Genomic DNA, 12,176 nt, shown 5'->3' on the forward strand with positions numbered 1-12,176 from the left:
ATGCTAACCTACACTTGTCTGTGTAGTAAAATGGGTGTCACACTGTGAGGCAGAGATCACATTCATTTCAAATGTATATGCAAAAAAAACCCAAACAAAAACAACTTCAGGAAGTACTCCGCATCAGGCATTATTTTGTATTTCCCAAACACACCTATAGGTAAGTACACGTCTGAGTGTTTTCCAAACAGATGAAACTTACTACTTCTTTAAATAAAACCAAGAAAAAGAACCAGTCATTTTCAGCAGTAACATTTTTCAAGAGCAGCATGACACGGCAACAAATCGAGGACTGACTTAAACAAAAGGTCACCCATTGCCTGTATTAGAAGAGTAATCAATAACACACACTGAGCATTTTTAATAATTGAAAAAAATATTTGTATAGAAATCCCTCTCCAATCTTACAGTTCCAGCTGAAACACTGAAAGAATAACGTTTAAAAGTCAGTCATCAATACCAATTAACTATAATGCCGAGGACTATACAATCATGAGATCAAACAGGTGAAGCTGTCTGGCCCCTCACTTTCAAGCTACTAAGCCAATATTGAGTTCGAAAGTAATGTTTTGCCTTTGCCTCAACAGTGTGCAATTAGATACATAGAGAGTTTACTCCTTTCTCTGTAATATTTCAAATTCTTATCCACTGGAGGTAAAGCATTGAACTAGAGGCTCTTCCATCCCACACCAGTACAGTAATCAGTATATTTTTACATGTTTACATGCTTTTACTGCATGTAATCCAGGAAGAAGGTGTTAACTTGGGGCATAGCTAAACCAGCCAATAACTTACAGATTGCAACTGAGAGAGAGAAAAGAGAACAAAGCATAAGTGCAGCAATATTGTAATGGCCTTATGGATAGTGTGCTGGACTTCTCTATTTGAGTGCATCCTCCCTAGTTGTTGAATGCCTTATTGTCTTCATATACAGGTTTGGGTGTCTCATTTGGAAATAAATAAACTTCTCTTTGCATCCATAGCAAGTATTTTTTGATGGATGCTGTTTGCACATTTGCAGTAAAAAAAAAAAAAAAAAAAAAAAGGCAAACCCCTCCCCCCCAACTAATATCTCTTTTTCAGGGATAGATGGGAAAACGGAGATATGCCAGGCTTTCTCTGGAATCACATGAGACACAGCCACTGAATAATTAAAATGAGTATCTAAATGAGCATGCAGAATAAACAGAAGTCTAAGGAAGGGAAACTATTCAGCCGAAGACAAGTCCCAAGTGGTAGCGTGGAAGTTTTTACCCCATGAGCAATACATGCCCAAGCACCTTCCCAGTGCCTACGACTGCAGATAGGAGCAGGGCACTGAGAGGTGCAAGGGATAGTGGCAAGACTGAGCAGTCATGAGGGAAAGGGGAATGCCCTGTATGTTTGTGTCCTATCGTGTAGCTCGGAAATTCCCAGTTCCCATTAAGTTCACAACAGTTAGGTTAAACTGCAGGCCATGCAATCTTTCAGTAATAATGACCTCAGTATGGAGAGAAGCAAAAAAGAAGTCAGACCCATGGTATGTATCTATAGTAACAGCAACCATGTTGCCATATGGTGCTAAATAAGCAGTAGCATGGAAAAAAAATCTTGTAAAAAAATAGATGGCAGATCTAGTAATAGTGGGGTGCAGGATAAGAAAATATGTATTTTCTTGCTGGTGAGTGTGTCTTGTCACAATACAGCCTTTTTCCACAAAGAAAAAAGTCAGCCAAAGGTAGACTGAAATAAGGAGGCTGGTATTGCTTGGAAAGCTCACCACTGAATCCACTGATACCATAAGCTATATGTGGTTATGGGGCTGCAATGGCCAACAGGTGACTCTTCAGCCTGTCCCCAAACTTTGCTGTGTAACGAGCTGGCTGCATTTGTGTAAGGAGCTATGGGCAGGCTGACCCCAGGACCTGTGGTACCTGCCTTAGTCCGACAGTGAGAGATCTGGGTAGGAGGTCCCTCTCTACAAAAAGCTTCCCTTTGCCCTCAGCATCCATGGAATGAAGCCCCCAGTCACAGGGAAGATTTCTGGAGCATGGTTCATATGGTCAGGAGTTATGGCCACCTTTTGTATAGAATATGACTGTTGCAAAACCTTCAAATAAATTGATTTTTGGGAAAAAAAAATTTGTGCTGGTTTGGATTCCTTCAGAGTATCTACAGGGGGATGCAGAAATATGATGTTAGCCAATGCATGCAGTCATGCTGGGTTATTCATTAACAATCACAGACCACTCTGGGAGAACTTTGGAAGTTTGCTTTCCAAATGTCCCAACCTTTTCAATAATGGTAGGTAAGGAAACTGGACATCCAAATGCAGACAGTACCTGCTGGAAAGCCAGAAGCTGCTTTGTTAACCATGGGGACTGATTATGAATTTATTCCAGTCTATTGGTATTTCAGAGCAGGAAATGAAGACAGTAACAAGTAATTAGAAGTCTCTTGCTTTCAGCTGATCTCTTAAGACTTCAGAGTATTTTTACAAATTGTAGTTAACAATAGTTTGATGGCAATAACTTGGAAGTCATTGTAACTTTTTAACTTAGGGTCTCAAAGAACTTAATAAATAAAAACCGTTTTATAAAGCGTGTATACAAAATATGGAATATTATTATAAATCAGTTAAACAAGTTAAGTATTTCATAGTCCATAAGTAAATGAGAAAGAAGTGAAAGAACTGAGAAGAATGGACAAATTTTTAATAGTAATTAATATGTAGGGCATACAATTTGATACAGTACCTTGCCATGACTTTTCTTTGGAGATTTCAACAGGCAGGTTCCCTGCCCTGCAAGCCTCGCAATGCATGTAGGAGCTCTGACAAATGCTAAGTGTGAAAAGAGAAAAAGGAAAGCTGAAAGAAGTCAGAATTAGGGTTATAAACTTACACTAGCAAAGGAGACAGCTAGTGTCTCCTTAAATAGCAAAAATAGTTTTGCTATTTAACTGGCAGCAGCAGAACTTGAGCAAGATAACATCTTGAAAAGAAACAAACTTACCAAAGTCTCACAACTGGGTTGGAAACACTAGCAGACAAACTGTAAGTGACAGTAAAAATTGTTATGATCAGTGGGGGGAAAACAAGAGGGAGATTTTTTTTCTTTTTATGGTGGTGATGGTCTTGTGGTCAATTAAAAAGTAGCAACAGGAATATGAGTTAATATGAGAGATGGTAGAGAAAAAAATAATTATGATCAATGGTAAGAGCTACCCATCATTACTGGAAAGAATAATCAAAATGGGAATAAATTGCAGAAGAGAACATGCTGCTGGACTGTACCACTGCTAATACAGATTTCCTTATTAAAAAATTCAGGGTGCATAAATGCAAGCTTGAAGGTGTCTGCAGAAGAAGCTGCATGCAAAGAAATGAAGGCTCTTCACTTATGTCTGCCACCAAATGCATATCAGTGAGGACAAGATTTAACTGCAAGTAAATGGCCACTCATTTCTGCAATTAAAAAGAAAATTCTTAAAAAGGTGTGATGAATTCTTCAATTTCCTTTCACTTCATTTTGTGACAGTGGCTGAAACACATGCAGCAAGTGTCCTTCATCCTCGGGGGATTTTTTAGATTGTTTGTTTCATTTTCTATATCAATCATTTTCCCCACTTTTCATGCAATAACTCCCTCTTGCTCATCAGTCTGAGGACAAGCAGTTGCAGGAGGGATATAGTCTACTGAAGCTTTTCTTTAGAGCTGCATCCTGTGCAAAGTGGTGCTGAGGATGTGATAGCACCTTTAGTGTGGTTCAGCTCTGCTCTCTTCTTTACAAATTAAAAAATATGTGAAAAAGCTGTGTGATGCCCAGGGGAGGAATAAGAAAAACCATGAAAGTCTCCAGCTAAACAAGAAAATGCTCATATTAAATCAGTTTTGACTTCACAGATTCAAGCACTGAACAAACAGGAGTGAGTGTTGGTTTACCGCTTGATCTTTTATGTTCAGTGGTATTTTCTTTTCAGCCTCATTTGGTTTCTTTGTACCAGAATCAACAGATGGCTGTGAAATTTTGGGTTTAAAACAAACCCATCTAAAACTATTATGCCTGCAGCTCTCTACTGTGTTTGTTGGTTCAACTCTTTAGCACTATCAGAAATTTTTCATTTACTTTTAAACATAGCTTTTATTTAATGCCTCTGATACCTAGAGCCAGACTACAAGACTACAGTAGGTTGTTTTTCATAGAAAGAGTATTAAATACTTTTCTTCTTCAAATATATTGTGCTTTTTCATTATTTGAAATTATAAAAATTTAAATTTTAGAAGCTGTCATCAACCCAACTGCCTTGGGCTAAAGGTGACAAACTTGGATGATAGTGTTAAAAGCTTTTCTGCCCCTTATTATAACTCTATACAGACAAATTATCCTCAGATGCATAAGTATACTTTATACAACTCTATGCTTATATTTTACAAGAAAAAGCACAGCAATAATTATCAAATCCTCATGAACAGAGTCTTAAAAATCCTAGGCAGTACAAAACCAGTGAATTCCTTTAAGCAAGATTAGTCAAAATTAAAATACTTTATATTAACTTCTTATATTTTAGTACATCCTGAATAAAGCAGTTTTCAGAAATTCTTTTTTTGAAAGAAACCCTAATCCTGACAGTAATTTCTACATGGAAATGAGGTCAACAAAACCAGCTCAGCAGAATTTTCCAACCAATTAATTGGGGATATAGGATTTAACCACTTCTGAGTCAAAGAGAAAACTCAACTTTTCCCTTCCAGTTACACCATTGGCACAATTTCATCCACATTTACAAAGCTTTTAGGCAGCCATCTTACATCCAAGTCCCTTCTTCTGTGATATTCATCTGTTCCGAATCAGTAGCACACAGCTGAGAAAAAAATGGATGTTGTGAGCAGCAAAAATATCTGTTAACAGTGAGGCAAGTTCTTTGCAAATGACACAAGCTAGTTCATGAATATTTCTGAGCCAGGGAAGCAGACCATAATAATTAGATACATTGACTGGTAAGATTTACCCAGACATAGTAGTAACGGATATTCTGAGGAACTTTCCTCCACAATGCATCTAGCAGAGATGGACATAAAAATTATCAAGCAAGAGCTATTTCCGCGATGACTCCTTCAGAAAGGTAGTTTCTCTGTTCCCAAACCCAAAGCTTAGAGACAAATTCATAGCAGCAATAGTCATGACAATTGAAAGAAAGCTGCCTGCCAGCACCCCTTTCCAGAAAAGAACTTAGTCGAAGTGTTGTGAAAGTAGATGTGTTGGATGCTGGCACATCTAATCATGTTATTGTTTGACATATTCTTGCACAACCTATCACATGCCTTGATTATGCTCAGTACCCTTTGAGCTTGTTCTGTACAAGCTCATAGAAAATACACTGTGCTTGTTTCAATGAGCTTACCCCATGAATGCTTTAATTCCTCTCCCTGGATTTTCTATAATCAGTTTGTTCCTTGGTGTTTTCTCACACACAGAGCAAAATTCTTCTTATTTAATTTACCCCCAAAAGAGCATGGGATGTACTAGAGAAGGATTATATCTGTCACAAGCTGGAGAAATGACTGTGTGGTTTTATGCAAATCAAATCCTCTAGGGATTGTCCCAAATCCACACAAGTTTGGTTTTGGGGTTTTTTTTTTATGTCTGCCTTGGGACCTGACAGCAGGCATTTTACTTTTAAATCTTGTTTTAGAAGTATTGTGTCTGACAAGACCGTGTCACTTACTTCACCTTGGCTTGTCCTCGTGGAGGGCTGTGGGCACCACATGGATGCACTCTTCTGCAAGACCAGCATCAGCCCTGCAAGACTTATTCCTTACCTCCTTCCACCCTGCACAAATTAACAACAACTAGACTTCGGGGGTTACTCATTTTCGTAATTCCTATGGGAACCATCTTTCCAGTTTGCAAACTGGCAAACCACCAGCCCTCCAGTAGACCCAGGACCAGATGACATGTCTTCTTTCCCTGCTCAGCTCTGAAACTCTCAGCTATCAGACCAACAGGGTGTGTCACTCCAGACAAATATTTATGTACCAAGCTTCACTTCCTTATGCAAGTTCCTCATGAATGTATAAAAATACAGTGATTGGAATTTAAAAAAAAACTAAAATACCCACATCTATTAATTAAGTATTTAAGGGGAGAGACTGGTCTCTAATTGCACAGCTCAAACTATTCATTTTCCTATGGGTGCCAATAATTATTGTTCTCCTTGGTGGCATCTCCGCTGTACGGCGTGGGGTAATGAAGACAGATGAGTAAATAGGGCATATAAGATATCTGTGAATCATTAACAAAGTCATTAAAGCGATCACAGATAATTTGTACTGAAATAGGGTCTAGCACAGAGAATAGTTAGTCTTCCTGTGCCCAGGCTGTCTGTGATGCCAGGAACAGAAAGCTCTGGCGCCAAGTCTTAATCCAACAACCCTTCTGATAAAAAAAAATATATATATATATATATATATATATATATATATATATATATATATATATATATATATATAAAACCAACCCTACGACATTCACTTTGGAAGTCCTCAGTTGTTTTCTTGTGGTCATTCTTGTGAGAGATTATTCTGATGCATTGACTATTCACTGAAAAGCAGCTCTGTGTCAGGAAAGATGCCCGTGACCCCTCCAGCAGGGCCTGAGAGGGCTGACAGGCTGGTTACCCAGGTGGAAAAGAACTGATCCCTAACTGTAAGGTAAATATAAAGTTGCAGGCTGATGTTTATTTAATTTAAATACACTTAGGCATGAGCATGGCCATCCATGGCCTTCTTGGGCAGGTGAGTTTTCCATGTGTTGGTTAGTACCAGCACGCTGCACACATGCTACCACATTCCCTGTAACAAGTTCCTGTTATCTGGATCCTCCCTGTATGTGGACCCGTTTAGAACAGGCATCCATGAATGGCCCACAGCTCTTACTGGGAACTTTAGCCCTTTTTATTTTTGTGCTCCTAATTCTGTAGCTTTGTTTACTCATACCTGAAGAGTAAAGCTGGAGTGGTCCTGAGGTAGCATTTGAAATGCAGTGCCACTCATATTCCCACACCTGGCTCAGAGAAGTGAAAAATGTGCTGTCCTTTAATGAAACTATCTTTGGTGAAGGTCAAGGAATGTGATCCTTGAAAAAATAAATCCACTACGATTATGTACTGCTGTAGTAGAAGAGACAGTGTTTCCACAGTAACTATTAGTGGGGACCCAGCATATACCATGAGCATTATGTGACTTCATTACTTCTAAACCATTCGATGGTCTATATTAAACAACATTAATGGGAATAAATTCAGTTACACTTTTAATACCCAGTTGATGTACTTGATGTAAATAGCTTTACTGCAAGCTATAATTCTTTCCAAGAAAACCAAACCCTCAAACAGAATAGCAAATAAATTATCGAGACAATGTTGCTGTATGACTTCAGCTTTTATATCTGAGGTTCATTTGTTTCACTTACACCTATTTTGCCCTTTCTTGCAATGTAATCTTAGCTCTACTGGATGCATAAATATATTAAAAAATCTCCATATCAAGCACTAAACAATTTAAAAGTGCTCTATCTTTGAAGGCATTATCAAGGCTCTTCACTTGGTGGAAGGGGTTATTTTGCCAATGGACAAATGAATGGGAATGCAAGTGGATAAGCTGAGAAAAATCAGGATGCCTGTAGCCACAAGACACAACTTTATCTGTGAAGTGAGATTCTCTGAATGGAAGATAGCGAAGATAAGGATGAACTCTTGATAAGGAGCAAGACAGAAATACATAGGGTTTTACCAGCTGCATGAATAATAAAAATCCTGCTGTTTGTTGAGCAAGTGTAGTTCAGGAGCAGGACATTAGCACCAGCTTCATTGACCAGCTCGAAGGCCTCAACATCCTTTCCTACTTACTGAGAAAATTATAGAGGACCAGGTACACACAGTCATGGAAAATGGTATCTCAGATCTCAGGAGCTCAGAGAAAGGCAAAAGGGAAATTATAAATGAAGTACAAATTTATTATTGGTGTACTGTGTTCAGTTGTTAATGGAAGAATCCATTCCCCTAATCTTACCTGGAGCATTAACTAACTCTAGGCCATAGATCCTGCTGTTCAGATAAAGAAATGTCTGTAGATTTCAGGGAATCTGCTAAAACCTTTTAAATATTTTTCCAATAGTTTGTGATTAATATGGCCCCTTAACCAAGATAGAATCACAGAATATTTTGAGTTGGAAGGGACCCACAAGGATCATCAAGATAGCCCTTGAGTATAGATACACACACTAATTAGTTGTCTTTCCAGACAGACTCATTTGATGCCTCTTTAAAGTCACTACATGAACAGATAAAAATCATATAATATCCAATTTCATTTTCCAATCTCTGCTTATACTGTACCCAATATGTTAAGAGAGATGGTTTTCTTATAATCAGTGATGACAGAGACTACAGTCAGTAATTACAGTCAGTAATTCCCTTAGGCAGAAAAACTCAAGCCTTTCAAACTTCCTTTGTGTGACCATGTTGTGACATAACTCGTGTGTTACTTTGCAGGACTACCACTCACAGGTGGTAATCATAGGATTACTTAAATTTATTATTAAAAGTAAAAGTTATGTGAAAGGCTGACTTCAGCAATACGAGAACAAAGCAACAGTGAAACAGTCTAGGTACTGGTTTAGATCAGTTCATCCAACAGAAGCTGAACTCAGGAAAGACAAAAGTGCAAAGATGTACAGGAAGAAAAAAATCTCCAAAAACATTTCCAAGAGCTCTCAGCAGCAACAAACTCTCATTTCACAGGAGTCACAAGTCATTTTTGGAGAGGTCATATCATTGTTTCATAGTAAACTCTGGTTCCTTCCTGCCACTCCACTCCAAAATCGCAGGATCTCCTTTTGACTAAGAGAATCCATCTCAAAGCAGTGAACAATATTCTGGCCTTGTTACAGAAATTCCAACAGCAGCAGGACACTGCAGTGCAGCTCTGCAGCCTGAGGTAGCCCTGGTATGACCACATTACACAGGCTGGAGTGGGAAGCTCAGCATCTCATTCCTTTCTTCCAGGTCCGTAATGACCCAGGCTCAGTATATAAAAGGTTCTTGAGGCTCTGGAGTAGACATCTAGGCTGACTGTTCCTCTGAAGCTCCCCTGACATGGCCCTGGTAGGGGACAGAGCTTCCCAAAGGTATTGCTTATCAGTGAAGCCAACGCTGAGAGAGCTACACAGTCAAAAGCTACCAGCATTCTGCTATAAAATCATGCTGCTGGCTTCAACTTTGTCTTAATGTTTGATATAATTTGCATTTTAAAGTAAATGCAATAAGACCCAGACACTTTGCAGCGCATCCTACGGACACCAAGGGAAGGAGAGAATACACTCTACACTGGAAATGGCAGACATATTCATTTCTACAAGAAAATGAGAATAGACTGTGCAAAGAGAACGATATCTAAATCTGTATCAGAATGACTACATTTGAAACAGTGGCACCGACAAGGTGAGTCTCAGACAACCTCATTATTCGCTGGGTGTGATTACTTTGGTAGTTCTTCTCCTAAATGCCTATTCCTTGTCTTGCAGGGTCTGAATGTGCAAATTATTCTGCCCCTCTCTGCCTATGCTGTACCAAATCTATTCTGGATGAAAGTGACAACTTCTGCCACTTTCCAAAATTTGTATGTTACTACACATATCATTTTGCTTATTATTATGTTTTATTATTTTGAAGATTTTTGAATGGTATTCTGTGACATTACACCTTACACATTCAGCAGATTAATTTACTTGAGTTGCAGCAAGCATTTCACATGTGCAGAAATAGTTTCTTTTTACTTTGCCAAATATTCAAGTACATTTTCCAGCTCTGACTACTAAAACTCTGATTCTCAAATTAAACTGTTCCTTTTTTCCCTTGTCAGAAAACTATAGCATATACCTACTATTCATTAGGTTTTTAATGAATGGAATAATAAAGGGTATCAGCAAAGAACCCAGCAGCAACCCAAATAACAGTTCTTGCTCTCTAACTATGGAGATAAATTGGACTTTTTTTCCCCCCAATAAATCTTCATGAAAACAAGTCTTTGGCCTACTTTCTCCCTCTACTGGTCTGAAACAGAATCTTTCCTATAGGAAATTTCAAGACCTTCCATATTAAGATCTGACCTTTGTGTTTGTAATAAAGCACAGAAAGCACCATGCCCCTGGAGTTCACTCCATGTAGTTCATGGATAAGGACAATAGATATCTTCAACGATCTGGCTATATTTATGCTATTTCGTCTTACAATACCTCCTCTCTATAGGGACTTAAGCTTGAATAGTCATGTGTATTAGGGAGGGTTCGAACCGTACTGAATCTTGAAACCATAACACCATTAAAAGCTCAACAAAAACCAATATTTATCACCAAGAGGTGGCCAACAAAACGAACAAACCCAAAAGGGATGAAGGAGGAGAGAAATAAGCCCCCAACATGACCTCCCCAGTTATCCAGCTGTTGCCCATAAAGTTATCTTACTGACCTAGCATGCCTATAATTACCCATAGCAGAAGCTGCATCCTTGGAGAGTCAGTAAGTTCACAAACTGGCAGGCGTCCCCACCAAAGGCAATGTTGTCCTTGAGGCAAAGCTAGCTCTCCTCCAAGAAAGCATTATCTGCTTTTATACAACTAACTGAGTGACCTCAACCTGGGCAGGAGTGGTCACCACCGCCCAGCCAGAGGCCCTCCGTCCCACCCCCTTTGTTATTTAAGTGCATCTCTTCTGTGCACACGTGGCTTTCCCTGCGCCTGTACACTGCACTCAGGGGGGTCTTTTCCAAATGAGTCTGGGGGCGCTACTTCATCATTATAGTCTTCACTTTCTCCTTCAAGCGACCTTGGAGGACAACTAGCCAATCACAGAACACCAATTAAGACAGTTTATACAAGAAGCTCTCTCTCCAAGGATGATGTACCCGTTTATCAGTACTTGTTTTCTCAAAACTTGGCAGGGAAAGAACAAAACTTTTACAGTTATCTGGGCCAAACACAGACCAAAAATATCAACATAAATTCACCCTGGTACATCATGTGATAGCATGAGAATTAATCACAAATCCATGATTTATACATCACTTTGAACCTCATTCAAGTGATGAGAGTGAATTGCTGTTTAAAGTTTGCTCTCCGTTAAGCAGAATGGGAACACGTGAATGGGAAAAGGTGGCGGACAATTGCCATTTTAAACATTGTAAACATTTAAACATCGTAATAGCAAGAAACCAATTCTCTGAGGTTGAGTGTTCCTTACTCAAGAGAAGCCAGTCTACATGGAGTCTATATTCAAATGATGTTGCCACTGTGTTCCTCCACAGTCATGTTTTTCTCTCTCCCTTGGCAGTCACATAGTGAGTTAGCTCAAGGAACGTGTCCAGCCAAAATATAGTTTTTAATATACCTTTCAAAAAGTTTTTTGTTTTCTTTTGATCCAGCAACTTGTACTTCAGTCAACTTAATGAGAGAATGAATCACAGCCTGACCACAGTTCTGACATATTCAGGTTCTCCCTTAATATAGCCTTAATTTCACCTACCACATGTTCTCCTTCCAGAAGGACCTGGTCACTCTGTCTCTGGTTTATCTTTGTGTCTGAGAGGTGCCCTTTAACCTACAGTGCCAACACAGGTGAACATGCCAACACTGAGGTCCACTTGCATACTCTGCTGGATTAGGCCACCATGTATTCCCGTGGGATGTGGGGAAGTGTGCTGGTATGGATCATGCTCAGATCAACATACCCTGGACATCCATCTTCCTTATAATCCCTTCCTCTAACCTACAGAAGGAATATTGATTTTCAGCATGACTCATTGACAAGCTTTTACCTCTCTGTTTGCCACTGACGAAGGTTTGTGTTACTGTCTTCCTTCAACCACAGCAAGAAAGTCAGATGATCTTCTTTAAAGCTGAGCTCTCCAGAGGCCAGTGTAGGTGGCTGATGCACCCCAGCAAGTAGCCATGTCACAGCACTGGGATGCTGAGGTTTTTATTCCTGGAACAGAAATCCACTGCATATTCACAATCAAGTGGACTGGAGAAAGCAGAGCCACAGGGAAAGTTTCCAAGTCTGGGCACATTGTACAGCTGTTTGCATGGAGAGTCCAGATTAATTTCTGCAGTGCAGGTTGTTTTGCTTTTACTGGTACAACCT

This window comes from Chiroxiphia lanceolata, chromosome 1 (genome assembly GCF_009829145.1).
Source record: "Chiroxiphia lanceolata isolate bChiLan1 chromosome 1, bChiLan1.pri, whole genome shotgun sequence".
Lineage (NCBI taxonomy): Eukaryota > Metazoa > Chordata > Aves > Passeriformes > Pipridae > Chiroxiphia > Chiroxiphia lanceolata.